The sequence below is a fragment of the Microcaecilia unicolor genome, chromosome 1 (genome assembly GCF_901765095.1).
Source record: "Microcaecilia unicolor chromosome 1, aMicUni1.1, whole genome shotgun sequence".
Lineage (NCBI taxonomy): Eukaryota > Metazoa > Chordata > Amphibia > Gymnophiona > Siphonopidae > Microcaecilia > Microcaecilia unicolor.
Genome location: NC_044031.1, coordinates 463,827,093 through 463,850,707, shown reverse-complemented (window position 1 = coordinate 463,850,707; position 23,615 = coordinate 463,827,093). Strand labels below are relative to the sequence as shown.

Below are 23,615 nucleotides of genomic sequence, written 5' to 3'. Positions count from 1 at the left end.
ATTTCTAGTATGCAAGATTTAATCAGCCCAGTGGATGAGCAGGGTCAACTACACAGCAGTGTGAGCAGAGTGGCTGCATGATAAGGGGAGATACCAGAAGCCTCTATCTTCAAATCACTCAGCAGAGTTTGTAGACATTTTGAGCAGCTTGGCGGCATGAAAAGGAACCAGGCAATGGGCTACCCACTGGGGTTGGCCTCTGAAGAGCACAGGAAGTAGTTCAGCACACTGTACAGATGACCTCTTTTTGGACAGTGCAGCCGGTCTAAGGACACAAGCCAGATAAGGCTTGCAAGAGCTGTTCCTAGCTCCTTGTGTCAACTCAGAGAGATTTCTTTTCTGACCCAGGGGGCTATGAAGAGGGTTTGGTCCATCTGTACCATCATAGCACCCAGTAGGAGCAGGCTCAGGAGACTGGGTGGATGCTAAGATTCATCAACATGGACTAGAGTCCTACTTGGTTGCACATATACCCTCAAACCCCCTGCCTGAGGACTTCATTTGCCACTACCAGCTATCACAGAGTCCTGCATCATGACATTATGCAGATACCAAGAAAACATTCCCCCTCTCACCAAAAAAAAGTGGGTTGTGGGATGCTATCAACATCCTCAACCCAGATCACTCCCTGACTGTGAAGCTCAGAAAAATAAGCTAGGCAAGACACTGGACTGTTCAATGTTGGAAGTCCAGAATACCTCTGGTATAGGAGTTCAACCCAGTTCTCAAGATATACCTAGCCAGTCAGGTTTTCAGGATACCCATAATGACTATACACAAGATAAACTTGCATGCACTACCTTCACTGTATGTAAACCTATGTATATTCATTGTGGGTATCCTGAAAACCTGACTGGGTAGATATGACTCAAAGACTGAGTTGAAAACACCTGCTCTGGTAGAAACTTAAGAAGTGCACGAGTAGAATTTTGTGTAAGGTGGATAGATTACTAATTCCTCCATCAAAAATTATCAAACATTACTTGAGCTGCTTACAAGTGAGTGAGTAATGCTCATATATGTTGATTAGTACAAAATGATCAGCAAAAGTATGGAGAGGAACAAACTGTAATGCATATTTACTTACTCCTGTCAAGTTATGCAATAAAACAAATTATTTGTAAACACTGGCCCATTTGTACTTACATCAATTTGCTAATATTCCTCAGTTTGCATATACAATATACAAGAGCTTGCAATGTGGGAGAGATGCTGTCAGTGTTTAGGCATTCAGATTCATTGATTACAGGGATGGTGGGGCATACATGTCACAAGTGTGTGTACTGTAGGTCTGCCGTGATTACACAGTCTGTTACTAAAATTTAAGTTGAAATATCATACCGACTGTGGTTCAAGCCCAGGTGGTATATGCAATTCAGTGCCCATGCCAAAAGTGGTATATAGGTCAGACTAAACGTAAGATTAACCAACATACAGCTGAACATTTGAATAACTTGAGAACACATAAAAAAGAAGTACCTGGGGCATTTCCAAGATGGCGACTCTACTTTGTTTGTGAACGTTCGAGCATTTCTGGATACAAGATATTTTTTCCTGTTTACCTTCTAAAATGCCACACTCTAAGAGGAAAGGGATGGTAAAGAACCCACCGCCATCGGTTCGTACCTCCTCGCCGATCCAGATAACGCTCGAGCCATTTACAACAAATTTTACACAAGAAGCCGGAATGCAGCAGACCGCTGTGGGCCCCGATGAAGGAGCGTGGGCCCACTTGGCAATTGAAACATCACTTTCGCCACCGGAGGTTAATCACCGACCTTGTCCAGCTTCTCGGAGGGAGAAAGGGTCAGATCCAGTTGCCTCGGAAGGCGAGAGTGATGGATCGGTTCATGGCGGCCCCCACCCAATGAGGGCAGAGGAATCATCGTTGGAGACCCAGGCTCCCCAGGTGGTTACGCTGGAATTAATCTGGACAGCCATTCAAGATTTGACTAAAACGGTCGCGCATACAGCCCAGGAGACCTCATTTCTTGTAAGTAAAGTTAATACTTTAACCGAAACTATGGAAAACCTAAAAACTGATACCACAACTAGAATTGACTCGATTCAATCAGAAGTTGTGTCGCTGAAATCGGTTAATGCCGCTTTGATTAAAGATAAAACGGTGATATTGAGGAAAATTGAACAAATTGAAAAACGTCTGAACTTAAGGATATTAAACTTTCCAGTAATAAATGGCCTGAGCTCGATGGAACTTTTTAGAAAGTATTTGATTGAAAATTTACAATATTCCCCCTCTCTGATACCTCCAGTTAACAAAATTTATTATATTCCTATGTCTAAAAATAAAGAGGGGGAAACGAAACAAGTTCGATCTCAGACCAATCCTCAGACCAGTGATCAGGATTTACAAGATATTTCAGCGTTTTTGGAACAATCTTTCTCAGATATAACCCAGCGACGAACTTTACTAATATCACTGGTTTTTGAACAAGATCTTAATGCCATCATGAAACAATACTTTAAAAATGCTATGAAAAATTTTGTGGATCAAAGGGTTTGGATTTATCCGGATGTGACTAAGATGACTCAAGAAAAAAGGAAACTATTTCTTTTACTTAGAGAGGAAACCAGGGCAATTGGAGCTAGTTTCTTGTTATCTTATCCATGTAAATGTATTGTGAAATATGTTTTCTTTGATCCTGACCAACTTAAAAGTTTTTTTAGATCAAAAAAGGCTCTCCAGTGTAACTCCAGTGAGAAGTATAACATCTGGTTAATATTTAAGATTATGTAAATAGAGAAACACCCTTAATTATTTTGATATATTTCCTTTGATCTCCTTGTCTATGTTGAAACGACCCCCAATTATTGAGGTCTAAGGAAGAGAAAAATATATGTTAATGTTAATGATTTTGATAATCATATGTTTAAATGATTTTCTAACTCTGTGTTTCTAATACAAGATGTAAGGCTTTTTTAAGTTAATAATATATAAATAAATAAAATACAAAAAAAAAAAAAAGAAGTACCTTTAATGGATCATTGGGAGTCCTGTAATCATTTAGATAGTGATCTGAGATTTGTTGTTTTAATGCAGATTCATTTACAGTGGGGTGGGGATGTCACTGCTATTTTAATTCAAAAGGAGCAGCGTTTCATTTTTAAATGGGCTACGGTTTCCTAGAAGGCTTGAACAGAGAAACTGAGTGGATCACTTAGTGCAGCGATTTTCAACCAGTATGCACTGGGACTCTCAGTGGCTGTGGTGGCTGGCAGGAATCTCCAAGCCCTGCCAGCTGAAGATACCCCCAAATGTGCCTAAAAGGTCCTATGCACAGCTTGGCTCAGGAAGCAGCTACTGACTACCAGCAATGCTGGTTCTCTGTGCATGCTCAGTTTTCCCGCAAACACAGAGTACAGGCGTGGGGTACATCTTCTGATGTTAGTATAGTAATTCAGCTAGTAAAAGAGCTCTCCTTCATTCTTTTGCACTTTGTCTAAAAATTGCTTTTCTTCTCTGGCTCAGAGTAAATGAAGTGCAAAACAAAGCTATTGTTTTAGCCTCCTTCTCCTGCAGTTGACTGCCGGATTTTTCTTCCTTTTTTTTCTCTCATTTCTTAGGAGATCTTAAATATTTATCTTGCCTTTATCAAACAATATTATAGACTAGTGTTTTGAGGGTTGTTTTTTTAAGTTACGGGTATGTGTATGTGGGGGGAAAGAGCAACTCAAAAGGGTGGGGAAGGGGTGGAGAGGACATATATCCTTTAAAAACTGATGGTGTGGCTTGACAATTTTAGCACCTTGTCAGTGTGCCGTATGATGAAAAAGGTTGAAAATCTCTAACTTAGTGATGACAGCAGTATGTTCCTATCATCTTAAGCATTGGCGAGTTAAGTATAGATATAGCATCACCTTAATGCACATGAGTTGGCATTCTAGTGCAGAAGGGAGGAGAGCGAGTTAAAATATCCTTCCCGTAGGTAGCTGAGAACTAGATATAGAATTTATTTTGAAACAGGTTAGTATGATATTTTATTTAGTGGTTTTTAAAGTGAGTTTTACACTAGGGTTTAGGTGGGAGTGTGTTAGTAATTTCTATTTGGTTTACAGTTCTGTTCTCCTGAAGATACTGTTGAATGCGAAACATGGTTCTGCATCGGGAACAGATGCAGGAGCTTGAGATTGAAATTCGTGGCGTTGAACATTCGCAGACCTTACACCAAAGTTATTGTGAAGAGCAGTGACAAGAGTGTTCCACATTGGATTTGTTGCCTCCAGATAAGTAGTTGTGGAACTAGCCTGTATATTTTGGGGACTTCAATATTAAAACATTTTAGATTTTATTTGGAATCAGATATTAATTTGACTATATTTGGAAGACTTTTGTAGAAACTGGCATTTTGAGGTATCTGGATTCCAAGGACATAAAAACTTTTTATATTATCCCTGTGCTAATACAGGTTTTTGTACCTCTCGATAGATGGCATCCGGTGTGATGTTTTCCAGTTAAGTATACTGAATGGTATATTTATACCTTTGGTGTAAGGCTTTTACATTCACACTGAGCACCAAAATAATTTTTTAAAAAAAATGTTTAAAAGTTTTTTTAATATAAAATAATTTACAATCAAGTCTGATATTTAAATAGGTATCTTCAGTTTTGTAATTTGAATATTGTAGCAATACCTGGAAATTTATATAAACCTTGAATAGTAATGTGTGATTAAATTTTAACTGCCAGACCCTTGACCGTTCTTCCAATGCCTGGAGATCCCTTCTCATGGTTTCTACTCCCTCCAGTGTATCCATTCTATTGTCGTTGGTGAGGCCCCACCTGGAGTATTGTGTTCAGTTTTGGAGGCCGTATCTTGTTAAGGATGTAAAAAGAATTGAAGCGGTGCACAGAAAAGCTACGAGAATGGTATGGGATTTGCGTTACAAGACGTATGAGGAGAGACTTGCTGAACTAAACATGTATACTCTGGAGGAAAGGAGAAACAGGGGTGATATGATACAGACGTTCAAATATTTGAAAGCTATTAATCCGCAAACGAATCTTTTCCGGAGATGGGAAGGTGGTAGAACGAGAGGACATGAAATGAGATTGAAGGGGGGGAGACTCAAGAAAAATGTCAGGAAGTATTTTTTCACGGAGAGAGTAGTGGATGCTTGGAATGCCCTCCCGCGGGAGGTGGTGGAAATGAAAACGGTAACGGAATTCAAACATGCGTGGGATAAGCATAAAGGAATCCTGTGCCGAAGGAATGGATCCTCAGGAGCTTAGTCAAGATCGGGAGGCGGGGCTGGTGGTTGGGAGGCGGGAATAGGGCTGGGCAGACTTATACGGTCTGTGCCAGAGCCGGTGGTGGGAAGCGGGACTGGTGGTTGGGAGGTGGGGATAGTGCTGGACAGACTTGTACGGTCTGTGCCAGAGCCGGGGTTAGGAGGCAGGGCTGGGGAGGTGAGGATAGTGCTGGGCAGACTTATACGGTCTGTGCCTGTGCCGGTGGTTGGGAGGTGGGGCAGACTTATACGGTCTGTGCCCTGAAGAGCACAGGTACAAATCAAAGTAGGGTATACACAAAAAGCAGCAAATATGAGTTATCTTGTTGGGCAGACTGGATGGACCGTGCAGGTCTTTTTCTGCCGTCATCTACTATGTTACTATGTATTGGCTATCTCTGTCAGCCACAAAAAGAAAAATATTTCCTTCTAAATCTTCATCAATGTCTCTCACAAATATATTAAACAGAACCGTCCCCTGAGGCACTCCACTACTCACCTGCCTTTCCTCAGAGCAGATTCCATTTACCCCAACATCCTCTGTCACCTGTTGGTCAACCAATTTCCTATCCAGTTCACCACTTTGGGTCCTATGTTCAGCCCCCTTAGCTTATTCATGAGTCTTCTGTAAGAGACCGTATCAAAGGCTTTGCTGAAATCCAAGTAGACTGCATCCAACGCATGTCCTTTGTTTGGCAGGATTTTCCAGTTACCTCAGATCCTGTAACCCATTGGCTTCTAGAAAGTCAACTATTCTTTCCTTCAGCAGCTACTCCAGTATTTTTCCTACAACAGACATGAGGCTTACTGGCCTGTAGTTTCCCACTTCTTCCAAGTCTCCAAGCCTGCGGAACCTCTCCCATCTCTAAAGACCTATTAAATAAATCCTTATGAGGTCCCAACAGGATTTCTCCGAGCTCTCTCAGTATCCTGGGATGCATCCAATCCAGCCCCTTAGCTTTGTCAATTTTTAGATTCTCAAACTGTTTATAAACCCTTTCTTCTGTGAATGGCGCAATATCCACTCCATTCCCAAAACCTTTGTCCTTCTTCAGGATTTTCTTCTACAAACACTGAAGAGAAGTACTTGTTTAGCATCTTTGCTTTATCCTCATCACTCACTACAGAGCTATTCTCAGCACCCTTCAAGTCTTACCAGATACATCAGAGAAGGTGAGTGAGTTGATCATAAAACATGATATGCAGGTAATGCTTACTGACTTAAAAAACAAACTTGAAATGAGGTCAGCGCTAGTGTTCAGGAAATTAAAAAAAAACCTTCGCCAGGAGTTTTGCTCAGATTTAGCGGATACAGGTGAAGAACATTGGATAATAACAGTTGGACTTTGATGGCTTGGTAAGCCGAACAGAATGTGAAAAACCAAATGAGATCATTACTTAACAAAACTGAAGATTCAGAAAATCTCTTACCGGAGAAATTTGTGTATCCGTAAAGAGGGAGGGGGCACGCCAGAAGTGCAAATAGAATGTGCATATCACATCCTGGGCACCCATCGCGGCATGAGACATTTTGGCATGCTTACACACATATTTGATCAAAGACACAATGTCGGTCCTGATCTGTCTCCTAGGAGAGGTCCGAATCTGACTCCTCAAAGTACCAATCTTGAGAAGTACGTGGAAGAGTGTCGGCTCTGCGTCGAGGCAAATGAGTCTCCGAGGTTGAAAAATGTTCCTCTGCCAATGTCGAGGTGGTGTGCGGGACCTCTCCCATGATTGTCTCTCTGATGTATTGATGGGCTGGGCTGAGGTTTGTGCAAGCATCCTGTAAACCTGTATAGACTGCTAATGCAGTAGCCCTGAGAGCTCCTCCTTGAGCATACTACAGATTTCGTCTTGTAGAGAAGGTATCAGTACCGGCTGAGAAAGCAGTGTGGACACAGCCTGAGTTATTACTGTGAGGGTCGTAGATCTCGAAGACCTCGAAGGCTCTTGATGAGAAATTAGTTGGTGAAGAGAACGATCACTGTGGTATGGCTTCCCGTGCATAAAGATATCCATACAGGGGAAGTGTTGGCAGAGTGCCTGAAAGGAGACCAATAGCAATGCTTCTTAGTTTTTTTACACTGCAAGGCCCTCAATTCCTGCAGCACTGATGAAGAGGACAGAGTGCTTAAGAGGCCATGGAATCAAGTCCAACACTGGACCTTCTCGACTGTTGCATCCCCGATGTTGATGCAGGTTCCAAGTTGAGTACTGAACCTCCTGCCACATTTGACATAGATGTTGATGTCGATGCAGAACCAAAAGGTATTTCATCTTGCACTCTGCTGGCTTCAAGGGTCTTCGCTTGCACGCACAGGCAGAGGCTATAATGTATATCCCAGTGCTCCGGACCCAAGCACTGAACACACCAGTTATGGGAGTCTGTCCCCAAGAAGGTCCAATTGCATCAAGAACACTTCTTAAAAGACAGTCGGTGCCATTGTTGACATGGAGGGAAAAACGGCTGAGGCAAGGTCAAAAGGCTCTATGGCCCAGGGAGCTTGAGTAGTCACATACCCAAAAATGGTCGATGCTTCCCGGGCAAAAGAAGGGCTCAGAGAACCAAAGGTATGAAAAAATGAAAAATAAATTTTGTTCAATTTGTTCATTTTTTAAAAAATTAACACAGAAAAAGAATATGAAGAAAAAAATAATGTAGAAAAAGGGAAGACACAAAAAGGCAAAAGTCAGACGTGCCAAGGAGAGATTAAAAAACCCTTCTCTGTTCTGCAGAAAACAGACTGCTAGTCCTGCGCTCGAGCGTGGTGTGGGCACTGCATCAAAGTTTTAAAGTGACAGTGCTATGTGGAGTGTGTTGTGGAAAAGGCATAGTGTGCTAAACACACACTTCTGTTTATAGCTTATTCATAGTCATGGCTTTTTATGAGGGGGTACCGAGTACTGGCACCTTTTCCATTGTCTGCTAAAATTAGCCCATGGTCCCCAAGTTTTAATGAAAGAGCTCAGGCTCTACATACCAATTCTGCATTGTCATAGATTCTGTGACTGGTTGCAGGAGGCCTGGCAATTGTGGGGTGGGTTCTTCAGTGATCACCCCACCCCTAAAGGGTGGCCTAGAATTTGAGTACCGGAACCTTTTTCGTTAGAAAAACAAACACATTGTTCATAGTTTGTTCAAAATTTGCTACACCACTTTGCTTAAAAGATCTCGGCACTGTTCTGTGTTCAAGGAGAAAGATCCTGGAGGACCATGGATATCTGTCAAGGGTATATATGGGAATGGAGTGGGTATCACACTGTTCACAGAAGAAAGTGCTTATGAAAAACTGAAAGTGGACAAAGCCATGGGCCAGATGGGATACACCCCAGAATATTAAAGGAGCTCAGAGAAATCCTAGCAGGACCCCCAGGGACTTATTTAATAGATCTTTAGAGAGTGGAGTGGTTCCCCAAGACTGGAGAAGAATGGATGTGGCCTGGGAACAGGGAAGAAGTGGAAAACTACAAGCTGGGAAGCCTCACTTCAGTGGTTGGAAAATTAATGGAAATGCTGCTGAAGGATAGTGAACTTCCTAGAAGCCAACGAGTTGCAAGGCAACATGGTTTTACCAAAGGAAAATCATGCTAAATGAATCCAATTCATTTCTTTGACTGGGTGACCAGAGAACTGGATGTATGTAATCTACTTGGATTTCAGCAAAGCCTTTGATATGGTTCCTCATAGGAGGCTCCAGAATAAGATGAGCGGGCAGAAGTTAAGACCCATGGTGATGAACTGGATAGGAAACTGGTTGACTATTAAACTCGATTCATCACCACCCTGTCATCAGTCATAGGAAAAGAAGGTGAACAATGGAGTGCCTCTGGGATCATAAGTACATAACTATTGCCATACTAGGAAAGACCAAAGGTCCATCAAGCCCAGCATTGGGTTTCCAACAGTGGCCAATCCAGGTCACAAATACCTGGCAAGATCCCAAAAAAGTACAAAACATTTTATACTGCTTACCCCAGAAATAGTAGATTTTCCCCAAGTCCATTTAATAATGGTCTATGGACTTTTCCTTTAGGAAGCAGTACTGGGACCAATTCTATTTAATATATTTCTGAGTGACATTACCGAAGGATTAGAAGGAAAGGCTTGTCTTTTTGCCGATGACACAAAACTTCCAGAGTGGACACTACAGAGGGAGCAGAACACAAGAGACGGGATATTTGAAAATTAGAAGAATGGTGTAAGGTTTGGTAGTTAAAATTTAATGTGGAAAAAACCCAGAAGAAAAGGATGACATAGGGCAGTGATGGCGAACCTATGGCACGCGTGCCAGAGAGGGCACACAGAGCCCTCTGTTGGCACGCGCGCCGTCGCTGCTCCATCCGCCCTCCCTCCCACCGAGCACCAGGGTCCCCCCTCCTCCGAAATTTAAAAGGCATACCTGGTTGGGGTTAAGGCGGTGTCGGCAGCAGCAGCAAAAAGTGTGTTTGCTCAGCGCGCCTTTGGCCTTCCCATCTGTCTCTCAAGCTCTGGTCCCGCCCTCCGCCACCTTAACCCCGACCAAGTATGCCTTTTAAATTTCGGAGGAGGGGGGGCCCTGGTGCTGGGTGGGATGCCTGATGCTTGGTGGGAGGGAGGGAGAGAGGGAGGGAGGGAGGATGGCAGGCCTGGTGCTTGGTGGGAGGGAGGCAGGACATGGATGGAGGGCAAGAAATGAAGAAGAAAGGAGGAAAGTAAAGAAATAAATGGAAAGGAAGCCCTGGAAACGGAGTTAAGAGAACAGATAGAGAGCAGCAGAATGAGAGAGCAGCAGAATCAGAGACTAGGACCAATATGGATAGAAAAACAAAAAAAAAACAAAATCATCAGACAACAAAGGTAGAAAAAAAAAATCATTTTATTTTCATTTTAGTGTTTGGAATATGTCCAATTTGAGAATTTACATCTGCTGTCTTATTTTGCACTGGGTATACTGGCGCTGTAACAGCTTACAGAAATGATTTATAATGAAAAAAAATCATGTTACTTTTTTCTCCTATACTAGTATAATAGTTTCAATGATGTCTGTTTATATGCACCATGGCTGGTGTAAGGGGTGTGGCTATCATAGGGGTGGAATCATATGTGGTGACCCCGCCCATAATGAGTACCGGCACCTGCGATAAATAATTAGATTTTGGGTTGCTGTTTGGGCACTCAGGCATGCCATCACTGACATAGGGGATGAGAGACTGACAGGTCAGTAAAGAGACCTTGGGGCGAAGGAGTCCAAGGATCTGAAGGCAGTGAAACAATGTGACAAGGTAGTGGCTGTGGCCAGAATATGCTGGGTTGCACAGAGAGGGGTTTAAATCAGCAGAAGAAAAGAGGTGTTAATGCCCCTATGCAAGTCCTTGTTGAGGCCCCACTTGGAGCACTATGTTCAGTTTTAGACGCCATATCTAGCTAAGGACATAAAAAGACCTGAAGTGGTCCACAGAAAAGTGACAAAAATGGTATGGGATTTGAGCCAATAGATGTACGAGATGAGACGAGGACCTGAATCTGTATACCCTAGATGAGAGGAGGGATGGGGGGACATGATGCAATGTTTAAATATTTGAAAGGTATCAATACAGAAATATTTTCTAGAGATGGGGAAGTGGTAGAACTAGAGGACATAGATTGAGATTATAGGGTAGTAGATTTAGGAGTAAGAACATACAGTGGGGGAAATAAGTATTTGATCCCTTGCTGATTTTGTAAGTTTGCCCACTGACAAAGACATGAGCAGCCCATAATTGAAGGGTAGGTTATTGGTAACAGTGAGAGATAGCAGATCACAAATTAAATCCGGAAAATCACATTGTGGAAAGTATATGAATTTATTTGCATTCTGCAGAGGGAAATAAGTATTTGATCCCCCACCAACCAGTAAGAGATCTGGCCCCTACAGACCAGGTAGATGCTCCAAATCAACTCGTTACCTGCATGACAGACAGCTGTCGGCAATGGTCACCTGTATGAAAGACACCTGTCCACAGACTCAGTGAATCAGTCAGACTCTAACCTCTACAAAATGGCCAAGAGCAAGGAGCTGTCTAAGGATGTCAGGGACAAGATCATACACCTGCACAAGGCTGGAATGGGCTACAAAACCATCAGTAAGACGCTGGGCGAGAAGGAGACAACTGTTGGTGCCATAGTAAGAAAATGGAAGAAGTACAAAATGACTGTCAATCGACAAAGATCTGGGGCTCCACGCAAAATCTCACCTCGTGGGGTATCCTTGATCATGAGGAAGGTTAGAAATCAGCCTACAACTACAAGGGGGGAACTTGTCAATGATCTCAAGGCAGCTGGGACCACTGTCACCACGAAAACCATTGGTAACACATTACGACATAACGGATTGCAATCCTGCAGTGCCCGCAAGGTCCCCCTGCTCCGGAAGGCACATGTGACGGCCCGTCTGAAGTTTGCCAGTGAACACCTGGATGATGCCGAGAGTGATTGGGAGAAGGTGCTGTGGTCAGATGAGACAAAAATTGAGCTCTTTGGCATGAACTCAACTCGCCGTGTTTGGAGGAAGAGAAATGCTGCCTATGACCCAAAGAACACCGTCCCCACTGTCAAGCATGGAGGTGGAAATGTTATGTTTTGGGGGTGTTTCTCTGCTAAGGGCACAGGACTACTTCACCGCATCAATGGGAGAATGGATGGGGCCATGTACCGTACAATTCTGAGTGACAACCTCCTTCCCTCCGCCAGGGCCTTAAAAATGGGTCGTGGCTGGGTCTTCCAGCACGACAATGACCCAAAACATACAGCCAAGGCAACAAAGGAGTGGCTCAGGAAGAAGCACATTAGGGTCATGGAGTGGCCTAGCCAGTCACCAGACCTTAATCCCATTGAAAACTTATGGAGGGAGCTGAAGCTGCGAGTTGCCAAGCGACAGCCCAGAACTCTTAATGATTTAGAGATGATCTGCAAAGAGGAGTGGACCAAAATTCCTCCTGACATGTGTGCAAACCTCATCATCAACTACAGAAGACGTCTGACCGCTGTGCTTGCCAACAAGGGTTTTGCCACCAAGTATTAGGTCTTGTTTGCCAGAGGGATTAAATACTTATTTCCCTCTGCAGAATGCAAATAAATTCATATACGTTCCACAATGTGATTTTCCGGATTTAATTTGTGATGTGCTATCTCTCACTGTTACCAATAACCTACCCTTCAATTATGGGCTGCTCATGTCTTTGTCAGTGGGCAAACTTACAAAATCAGCAAGGGATCAAATACTTATTTCCCCCACTGTAAGTGTTGCCATACTGGTCCATTAAGCCCAGTATCCTGTTTCCAACAATGGCCAATCCAGATCACAAATGCATGGTAAGATCTCAAAGAGTCAAACAAATTTTATGCTGCTTAAGAAATAAGCAGTGGATTTTCCCAAGTCCATCTTAATAATGGCTTATGGACTTTTCTATTAGGAAATTATTCAAACCTTTTTTAAACTCTGCTAAGCTAACTGCTTTTACCACCTTCTCTGACGACAAATTCAGGAGATTAATTACATGTTCAGTGAAAAAATATTTTGACATTTTAAATTTACTACTACTTAGCTTCATTGAATGCCCCCATTTTTGGAAAAAGTAAATAAGTGATTCATGTCTACCTGTTCCACTTCACTTAGTATTTTAAAGACCTCTATCATATCTCCCCTCGGCAATCTCATCTCCAAGCTGAAGAGACTTAGCCTCTTTAGCCTTTCTTCATAAGGAAGTCATCCCAGCCCCTTTATCATTTGTCACCCTTCTCTAAAACTTTACTAATATCACTATATATTTTTTTCTTTTTTTTAATAATCACATTACTACAGACTACTAACTCCCCCCCTCCTTTTTACAAAGCTACGCTAGAGGCTGTCATGCGGTAATGTCGACACAGCCCGGTCGGCATTACCGCACCAGCAGCCACTTGCACTGCTTTGTAAAAAGGAGGGGGGGGGGGGAGGAATATCATTAAAACAATTTTTTAAATACATTTTTAAAATGTATTTTTTATTTTAAAAAGTGAAGCAATGCTCAGTATTTATAACTTTTTCAGATGCACACATTTGAGGTGCAATACAAAGGCATTATAATATTCTTTTTTGTTTCTCCACTCCTTTTCTAATAATTCCTAACATTTTATTTGCTTGAAGGCCTGGAATGCCCTCCCAGGGGAGGTGGTGTAGACAAAAATGGTGACAGAATTCTATAACATGTGGGATAAACACAAAAGGATCCTCGTATGGTAAAAGGAAGGAATCAAAACAAAAACTTGTTGGTGCTTGACAGCAGATCTAATAATAAGGCCAGTACTGGGCGGACTTCTACAGTTTGTGTACCAAATATGGCAAAACAGGGCACACTTACGGTCTTGTGTCCCAATTATGGATGGGCAGGAGTGGGCTTTGACAGCAACTCCAGCGACTGAGATGTAGGACCAGTTCTGGGCAGACTTCTATGGTCTTGTGACCTGAGAATAACAGGGATAGATCAAGAACAAGTGTGCATTTTTTGTATCACATTCACCCAAGGGTTGATAGTGAGTAAAATATCAGTTTGCAATATTGTTAGATCGCTGTTTATTCAAATATTGACGATAGGGCTATCCAAAGTTAAAAAAAATATATATATATATATCACTCGTCAAGTCTCTACTTCCATGATTGTGTGACTACCCTATCTGTTATGTCAGTATTTGATCATGACAGAGTGTAACCTGCATGGAGGCATGGAGTAGCAGGTGTGGCTCTGGCCACCTTTTTGGGCAGACTAGATGAACCATGTGGGTCTTTATCTGCTGTCATATACTATGCAACTGTGTTACTAGGGGCACAGAGTCCTCATTAGACGAAGCCTCTCTAGAAGAGAAATCATTTACCCCCGCCAGACTTCCTCCATGAGAAATAGGACAAGAGAAGCCTGGACAGGCCAGCAGCTCCTATCACCTTCAGGGAACATGGCTGCTCTGTCTGGAGGCTAGAGGTCCCTAGAGGCCCCAGGGATGGCTCCCTACTGGCTGTGCCCTTCGAGCTCCTGGGGTGTCTGCCTAAAACACAGTCAGAAAGGCCAAAATCTCCACTGAAATCCCAAGTCCAGCAAATGAGTTCCTTCCCAACTGGGAGAATCCTATTCACCTCAGACCACTTGTGTGCAAAAATATAGTTCAGGAACAAAATAACCACTGTTCCCACCAAAGTTAGTTTAGCTGGGCAGGAATGGAAATTTCAAGTATGTGCTCCTGCCCCCAGGAAGAGTCCTGGACACTGACTGAAGCTGCCCTGTGTAATGCAATGCCATCCTTCTCACAGTAGAAAAAGGACTGGCTGACATGCTTGTGCACTGAGACCAACAGGCCCCAAATTGCTGGCTTACAGAAGCTCCAGACACTACCGCACCCGCTCTTCACAATTCCTGCCTTTTTTCTTTTTTAAATGTACTCCCTGTCATGGAAGAAATAGCACTAGCCCCCAATGTTTTTTCTTCCCTTGTGCCCTGGAGGGGGGAGACGTACCCCTGTTGCTTAGCCCCAACAGACCCCGATGCAATCCAGGTCATGGAGTGAAGACCCAATGGTTGCAGTTCCGGCAAAAGAGGAAGAATTGCCCTCGTCTACCTCAACCAGTGGTCTGGCCGTTGCTCTAATCCTGGGAGAGAATCCATGCTGAGATTTCAGAGACTGAGGTTCAGGGAGTCTGATCCAAAAGGTAAGGGGGGGGGGGGGGGGGGGAACCCTGCATCAGCCCACCTATATTATCTGCTGGAGGTAGAGAAATACCATAGTGTTCCTAGTTGTACCACCTGTTATACTGGTGATATCATCAGAATCTTCAAGTCTCTACTTCCATCTGCAAGTACATAGGTCTGAACTGATCTAGCAGGATAAGGAAATATGAGCTGGATTGTTGGCATGTATTCATTAGTAAGTTTTGTTTTTAATGCCATGAGACAGAGTTGGTTAAAAAACTGAATGTAAATGGGGTTTCTTAATTTAAAATGTGTGTTTTGATATGTTTATTTTCTACATTGAATTAAAAAAAATAAAATAAAATAAAACATTTTGGGCCCAATACTCAAAACTATTTAACCAGTCAGGAATAGCTTCTGGATGGTTAAATAGCTCTTTAGCGCCTAACTGCAGACATTCAGCAGGAGATAACCTGTTATCTCCTGCTGAACATCCGTGGTTAACAGTTAGCTGCTAAAAGATAATCACACGACATAGCCAGGTAGGCATGGATATTCAGTGCCAAACAGTCTATGTTTAGCAGTTAAAATAGGCCACATACATAGCATTTAACCAGTTAGCGTTGAATATCAGCTTAACAAGTTAAGTTGTTGTGGTGAAAAATGAAATCGGTTTTTCAATGCTGGTCACCGGAAACTGCCCGGCATTGAATAACTAGTTTGTAAATAGACAGTAAAACTCTGAAGACCCAACTAAATCTCATTCCTTACCATCACTAGGAAATTGGTTCACTGAGTCACTTTTATAAAACAGGGAAATGTCAAGACAGAAATAGAAAACTTTGTACCAGTTTCATGCACGATCCCTGAGATAGGTTAAGCTTGAACCTCAATGTGTGGCTGAGAACACTGCAGGGAGGAGATTCACTAGGAAACTTTTGGAAATGGGAAGCCTGTTTCAACTGGATGGCTTTCACTACAACCAAAATGGAACCCAGTCTAAGCTAAATACTGGTCGAAAGCTGACAACTGCTTAAGAGCATCCAGTTCCGTGTCTATCTCTGCTGCCTATATCTCCATTTTGTTTGAGTGTGACTGTGTGTTGGTTCTCTGTCTCTTGACAAAGAGGAGAGAGAGGTAAAGGCTGTTGTAATTCTTTAAGCACTTTTATAGTTATCAGTGCTTGTACGCTGCAGCTGTTGGAATTGATTTCACCATATAAATGCACTGAGGCTTGTCTTAACTGTTTTGGCAGAGTCTCCTTGTATATTTGGCACTTCCTTTCTCTTCATGGCCATCATCCATTTTCTCTCCCAAGTCCAGCACCTCTTTCCCTCTCCGTGCCCTCTCCCTTCCTTATTCCCCTCAATGAATCTTTCTTCCTATCCAGCACCTCTTCCTCATTGCTTCCCTCAATGCAGTACCACTCTCCCTCCCTGCCCTTCCTGATGCAGCACCTCCATCCTTCCTTGCCCCCACCCCGATGCAGCGCCTCTGTACCTACCTACCCCTTCTGATACAGAACCTCTCTCCCTCCTTGCCCTCCCATGCAGTGTCTCCCTCATGTTGTTGCCCACTGCCCTAATGCAACACCTCTCTCCTTCCTTGACCCCCATCATGCAGCACCTCTCTCCCTCTCTGCCCCCCCAATGCTGCACCACTTTCCCTCCCTGCCTTTTTTGATGCAGCACATCTGTCCCTTACTCCCTCCCTACCCCCCCCCCTCCCATGCAGTACCTGACTGGCTATCTGTGGTCCCTTGTTGCCACCCCCACCACAATGCAGTATCTGTCTGCCTCATTGCCCCACCCAAAACATCACCTCTCTGCTCTCCCTCTTTGTCCCCCCCCCCCCCCCAGAACCTCCTTGCCTCTTCTGCCACAATTAATTTTTTTAAAGCAGTGCTGGCACACATCAGCAAAAGCAGATTGCATCAGGCCTTCCTTCAGCATGTCCTGCCCTCCAGGGCTGAAGGGAGGCCCCTTGGGATTGGTTGAAGCAGCCTGTTCCTGCTGATATGTGAAAGCACTGCTTAAACAAAATTAATCACTGCAGAAGACAAGGAGGTGCACGCGGGGGGGGGGGGGGGGGGGGGGTAGGACAGAGATAGATCAGAAAGGTACTGCATGAGTGGCAGCAGCAGAAGACAGGAGAAGAGGATGCCACACCACTGCCAGGAGGGGACCCAGGTCACCCGACCCCAAATTTTGGGAGCCGATTGTTGAAGCAGCTTCACCAACCAGTTCCCAAAATTCATAAAAAAAATTAACAAACAGCTCTTGCGAGCCAGTGCAAGCTGGCTCCAGCACACCACTGGATATGGTGTATCTTCAATGCAAATTATAATCCTACAGTATATACATATTTACAGCTCCTCCTGTCCATATTCATCCCTTCTGGGTGAATCAATCTAAGGCTGCGTCTGTAGCACTTTTGCATCAAGCAGATCTTCACTCTGGATCAGACCTTCCTGTCTGTCCACACTCCTCCAAAAAAGTGTACCTCTCTGGGCTACAAACTTTTCTCCAAACATGCCTGGTACAAAATAAGTACCTGAATATATGTAAACCGCTTTGAATGTAGTTGCAAAAACCTCAGAAAGGCAGTATATCAAGTCCCATTTCCCCCCCCCCCCCCCTTTCCTGTTCCCGCTCCCAGGTTGAAATCCCCTATTTCCTACCTGGAGCACTCCTTCCTCTGTCTCATGGTTAATACTGGAATTTGCAAAAGATACCTCATTGGTCAGTCTTAGTGTCTATAACCCATCCAGGACTCCCCCCTCTCTCCTCCAAGGGTCAATGTTGGGGGGGGTACAGGTAACCAAAGACACTGTGCACTCATCAACAGACAGTACTTATTAACTCCTAACTAACTCCTTCTGTCACTCAACAACCAAAGCCATTTTCCTCTGCAACTTATCCAGGAACCCACCCTCTTGGGCTGGATCCTTTACCACCCACAACTCCAAACCCTCAGAGAATTCTGGAAAGTTCTACATTCTGACACTAAGTAATCCTCATTATAATGGGGGATTACAGAAGACAGTTGAAAAGGGGGGGGGGAGGGTTTAGGGAGAGTGGTGAACAGGGGAGAAGCAGTTTGACAAGAATTCCATAATTAAATGTTTCACTGTATTTAAGTTTTTATGCCACAACAGCTGGGACTACTTTTCCCATGGACAAGCCCTGGGCCAATATTTTGGCAGCTTATTTCTCTGGAAACCCCACACCAAAAGGGCCAATCTTCAAACTTGGTGTCTTTTCACCATTTTTTTCCCCCTATGCCAAGTTATAACACATTCTGTTGAGTTTCAGGGTTATTTTTCCACTCAGGACACACAGCTACCTATTCAATTACAGGCGTGTCAGAGATATTAACTTTCCCCTCCCAATGTTTTCTTATTAGGTCAAGGGGGCCTCTCACCCTCTGGCCATAAAGCAACTCAAATGGAGAGAACCCAGTAGACTACTGAGGTACTTTCTCTATGAAAAAGTCTTTAAGTTATGCTTTAATGTCCCATTAAATCTTTCCACCAACTCATTAGTTTCAGGGTGATATGGGATGTTATGTATAGATTTCACTCCACAGTGCCCACAGATTCTGGATCAGCTCAGACAAACTGTGTCCCTTGGTCTGAGAGAATTTCTCGTGGATATCCTACCCATGAAAATATTTCTAGCAGGGTAGTGGCAATTTTTTTCTGATTCTATGGAGGATAAGGCTATCACTTCAGGATATCTGGTAGAAAAGCCCACCACTGTCGATATCTTTTCCCAGTCTGGCTAGGGATAGCTAGAAGCCACACCATATCCACAGCTATTCTCTCAAAGGGCTCACTGATAAAGGGTAAAGGTTTCAGGGGAGCTTGGGGGTGATCTTGGGTCTTACCCACTTTTTGGCACGCATCACCAAAAAGTGATGTGAGCTGTATACAGATGTGGTAAAAGATAAAACAGAACTTGAATTTACCTTGTGAGCTGTCTGAGCTATGCTAGGCATTTTCAGACTTGGCTTGATTGTAAACTGATGTTACCTGTGTCTTAATATCGTCCTGATAAACTGCTGACTCTACCTGCTTCAATTCTATCGTATTTAAAAAAAATAAGTAAAAATACAAAATTTAAAAAAAAAACACACCCTGCCTTTTCACTTGCAGAGGGTCCGACTCTACAGTCCCACCCACCCCTAGGTGAACTTCCTTTATATAGGGCAATCAAGGGACAAGTATCTTCTTCTTTATACCGCTGCTTGATGCACCCTCCCTGGCTCCTACCCTGCTAGTTCACCCTGTTAGATGCTTCTCCCCCTGCATACTCCTTGTATATTCTTCTAAGTTTTCCTATTCTGTATTTTATTTAATGTTTGTAAGCCACATTGTGCCTGCATGAGTGGGAAAATGTGGGATATAAGTGAACAATAAATAAATAAATCTCCGAGGACAAGCAGGCAGAGTTGCTCTCACAACTGGGTCAAGGTCCGCGTCAGCCTGGGAACCAGCATTTGCAATAGCAAAAAAGAATTTTTTTTTTGCCAGAGTCTTCTGGTACACATGCAGTACACACCACGCATGCGCGGACTGACTTCCCGCCTGTCACCCAACCGCGCTCTTCAGTTGTCTTTCTTCCGTGTGAAGAGCGACAGCGTTTTTTTGTGGCTCCTTTTAGTGCCCAGAAAGAGTCCTCACTGAAGTGTTTTCTTTCTACTTCGGTTTTTTCATTTCATTTGCTTTAAAAAAAAAAAAAATCATTCCTTTAAATTTTTTAGTTTACTTTTTCCCTGTTGAAGTTTCCTTTCTTTTTCACAGCAGCCCTTTCTCCCTTTTTTCTTAGCACAAAATCGAGCCGTTTGAGTTCACCGGTGTAGTTTTTCCTTCTATGTCATCAGAGACTTCAAACGTTGTACTTGGTGCAACCGGACCATCTGAGGTACAGATACACATTCTTGGTGTCTCCAGTGCTTAGGCCTGACCATAGCCTGGCTCGTTGTGCCCCTTGTCTTCATATGAAAAAGAAGACACAACTTGCTCGAGAAGCCCAGAGAGAGAAACGTTTTGGGGCTCAGTCACGTCTGCATCAGCACCGAGGTCGGCGGAATAGACATTGATATTGAGGGATACATCGACGTCGTGAGTAGAGGTATGCATGGCTGCTGAGAGGCCACGGCACGCTGGTAGCAGTGAGGCATCGAGTGGGTCTCCTGTCTCAAGGCCTTCTGCTGTGCAGGTCCCCTGGGACCGTCCATCGTTGGACCCGACCCAGAGGCGACGTGAGGATTCGACCTCGTCAGCACCGAGGAGCCTTGGTGACGTGTACCGAGCGAAGGCTAAGCAGCGTCACCGTTCCCCCTCGACACATGGTGCCAGGAGCTCTGGGGAGTCAAAGGATTCGGCACCCAATAAGTGTCAGTGCCGGGAGGACTGCTCCCCCTCCATACAGGAGGTACCGACATGTCAGCCTACCAGCAGTCCAGTTCCTGCTCTACTGGCCCCGCAGCCTTCTCCGATGGCGGCTCTCGACGAGCGAATCCGGGCCTTACTTCCAGAACTTCTGGAAGGACTGCTGCGCCAGTCTGCTTTGGTGTCGGGGGTGCTTGCACCTGCCATGCCGTCTGCTGCAGCTGCGTCTGGCTCTTCACCTGCAGTGAGGTCCCCGACCTCAGTGCTGCTTGCGGCTCCGGTGTTGGCTGCCACCCAGGTTGACTTCCCATCAACATCGGTGGAGGAAGTTTCACTGCAGTCCATGCAGGCGTCGGCCCCTCGACACCACCATCGAAAACGTCGGTCTTCGGCATCGACACAGGCTCAGTCTCAGACAACTCTAAGGGAAGTGCTTTCAGATACTAAGGAGGAGCGCTCGTGGGAGTCAGAAGATTCCAGATACTTCTCCTCCGATGAGTCCTTTCGGATTCCCTCTGATCCTTCCCCCCACCCAAAAGGAGACTCAGGAGGAGACAGAGTCTCTCCTTTTCCTCGTTTGTACAGGAAATGGCTGAGGCCATTCCATTCCCTGCTGAAGTGGAGGATGAGCCCAGTGCTGAGATGCTCGAGGTCCTGTACTACATCTATCCACCTAAGGAGGCAGTAGGCTCCTTTGCATAAGGTACTCTGGGAAGTCCTTGTGTGAAACTGGTCGTTCCCTCTGTCTGGCCCCGTGATCCCTAAAAAGACTGAGTCCTAGTATTGGATCCACGGTGAACCTGGGTTGATGAGATCTCAGTTAGCCCATAACTCCATGGTGGTGGACTCCACCCTCAAGAGAGCCAAGAATATTAGATATGCTTCGGCGCCCCCAGGCAAAGAAGCCAGGAACTTGGATTCTTTTGGGAGGAAGACGTATCAGGCTGCTATGCTCACTGCCCGTATCCACTTGTGGAACTCTGTGAGGCCGCTGCCAACCTTGGTCAATGCCCTCCCTCCGGAGAAAGCCGAGCCTTTTCGCCAGGTGGTCAGGCAGCAGAAGGCATGTCATAAATTCCTGACCAGGGGCACTTACAACACTTTTCATGTGGAATCCAGACTCTCTGCTCAAGGTATAGCGATGCGCAGACTCTCATGGCTGCGCGTCTCTGACTTAGACCATTCGATCCAGCAGAGGATGGTGGATGTACCTTGCTGGGGGGATAACCTTTTCGTAGAAAAGGTGGAAGACCTGGTTGATCAGATCAAGAAGCACACGGATGCTATGGCTTCTCTCTCCCACCAGGTGTCTTCTGCTACACCCTCCTCATCTAGGAGGCTTGTTTTTTTTTTGGGGGGGGGGGGTCACGGGGTGCTCCATATTCCTGTGCTAGGTGTAGGTACACACCAGCGGGACCGCCAGCCTACTCAGGCTCAGTCCCAGCGTGCTCGTTCTCATCAACACCGTGTGCCAAAGGCCCCTGCTGCTCCCCAGCAAAAGCAGGGGACGGGCTTTTGACTGGCTCCAGCAAAGCATAGCCACAATAAAAGTGTCCGTGCCGGACGACTTACCAGTTGGGGGAAGGTTAATGTTTTTTCACCAAAGGTGGCCTCTCATAGCCTCCAACTGGTGGGTTCTTCAAATAGGATACACACTCAATCTGGAATTCATACCTCCACATTGCCCATCGGGAGCTCATTCATACAACTCCAAGCATAGGCAGGTACTTGCAGAGAAATTCTCCGCCCTTCTACAGGCCCATGTGGTCAAACCGGTTCCACTAGGGGAAGAAGGGCTCAGATTCTATTCCAGGTACTTCCTTGTGCAAAAGAAAACAGGGAGGGATGCATCACATCCTAGACTTAAGGGCCCTGAACAAATTCCTAGTCCGAGAAAAGTTCAGGATAGTTTCCCTAGGCACCATTCTTCCCATGATTCAGGAACACAATTGGCTATGCTCTCTGGACTTGAAGGAGGCTTACACACACATCCTGATACTTCCAGCTCACAAGACGTATCTTCGATTTCGGCTGGCAACGCAGCACTTTCAGTACCGCGCACTGCCTTTTGGCCTGGCGTCTGAACCAATAGTTTTCACTAAATGTCTAGCAGTAGTCGCAGCATCACTAGGCAGACTGGGAGTGCATGTGTTCCCTTATCTTGATGATTGGCCGGTGAAAAGCACCTCGGAGGACGGTGCTCAGGAGTTCATGCGGATGACTGTTCAAGTGAAGGGACTACTGGGGTTTGTAATAAATTACGCTAAGTCCCATCTCACTCCAGAAACTGGATTTCACTGGAGCACTGCTGGACACGAGAACAGCTTGAGCCTATCTCCCCGAGGTAGACATGGGCAATTACATTGCTTCATGAAATCCATTTAGAGGAGGGGTGAGACAGTTCTCACAAATATATTCCTCATATACTCCCTAGCTATTAGTCAGCTCGACTACTGTTAACACCCTCTATACCGGCCTTTGAGTTAAGGATCTACATTGTTTGCAATTAGTCCACAATACTGCTATCAAACTCATCACAGGTCACCGTAAATTTGACATTATCCTTCTTCTAAAAAGCAGCACAGTGGCTCCCAATCACCTACTGTATTACTTATAAGATCCAGCTCCTTGTCTACAAGATTCGCTTGACTGGCGAACCAGGCTACTTGTCCAATTTTCTTAATGTATATTGTCCATCCAGAACACTCGTGTCTTCTCAGCAGAATCAGCTTGTCATTCCTACCTTCCATGAAATTAAACATGCTACCATTCGGTGCTCTATATTCTCTGCACAAGCTCCTACCCTTTGGAATGAGCTACCAAACAATCTAGGACTGTCTTCCTCTCTGCAATATTTCAAGACTGACCTGAAGACTTTCCTATTCGTGAATCCCTATAACTAATTCCTCTTCTCTGCTCCATGGGAGCGGTTATGCCCTGGAAGTCACCCCCCCCCCCCCTTGTGTGCTTCCCCCTTTTTTTTGTCTTCTTGACATATTGTATTTCTCTCCCTCCGCCATTGTTTTCCTTTCTCCCTATTCTTTCCATTTTCGTTCCACTTTCATTGTAAGCTGCCTAGATATTTCTTGATGGGCGGGATACAAGCCTTTAATAAACTTGATATATTGCCATTCACGTTGGCTAGGATCAAGGACAGCAGGGGTGGCAAATATGCTTAGGAGGGATTTGTAGTTTAGTGTGGAGGGACAGCTTAGGAATGGAGAAGGTAGATGGGTTGCCATTAAAAGGAACATATCAAAGTATGGTAACATGACTTTCAGCTGGCTGCTGG

At 44.6% G+C, this 23,615-nt stretch overlaps 1 protein-coding gene across 3 annotated transcripts in view; it reads right to left on the bottom strand.

Moving 5' to 3' along the window:
* Positions 1-23,615, bottom strand: part of ANKRD12 (ankyrin repeat domain 12) — a 246,148-nt gene that overhangs the window by 200,293 nt on the left and 22,240 nt on the right. For 2 of the 3 annotated variants that reach the window (XM_030213385.1, XM_030213377.1), the window contains exon 1: positions 13,612-13,710. The exons of the other annotated variant lie outside the window; for it this stretch is intronic. The gene's annotated coding sequence lies outside the window, so the exon portion shown is untranslated. Of the gene's footprint in view, positions 1-13,611; positions 13,711-23,615 lie in introns of those variants that run through there. 3 annotated transcript variants of the gene reach the window in all.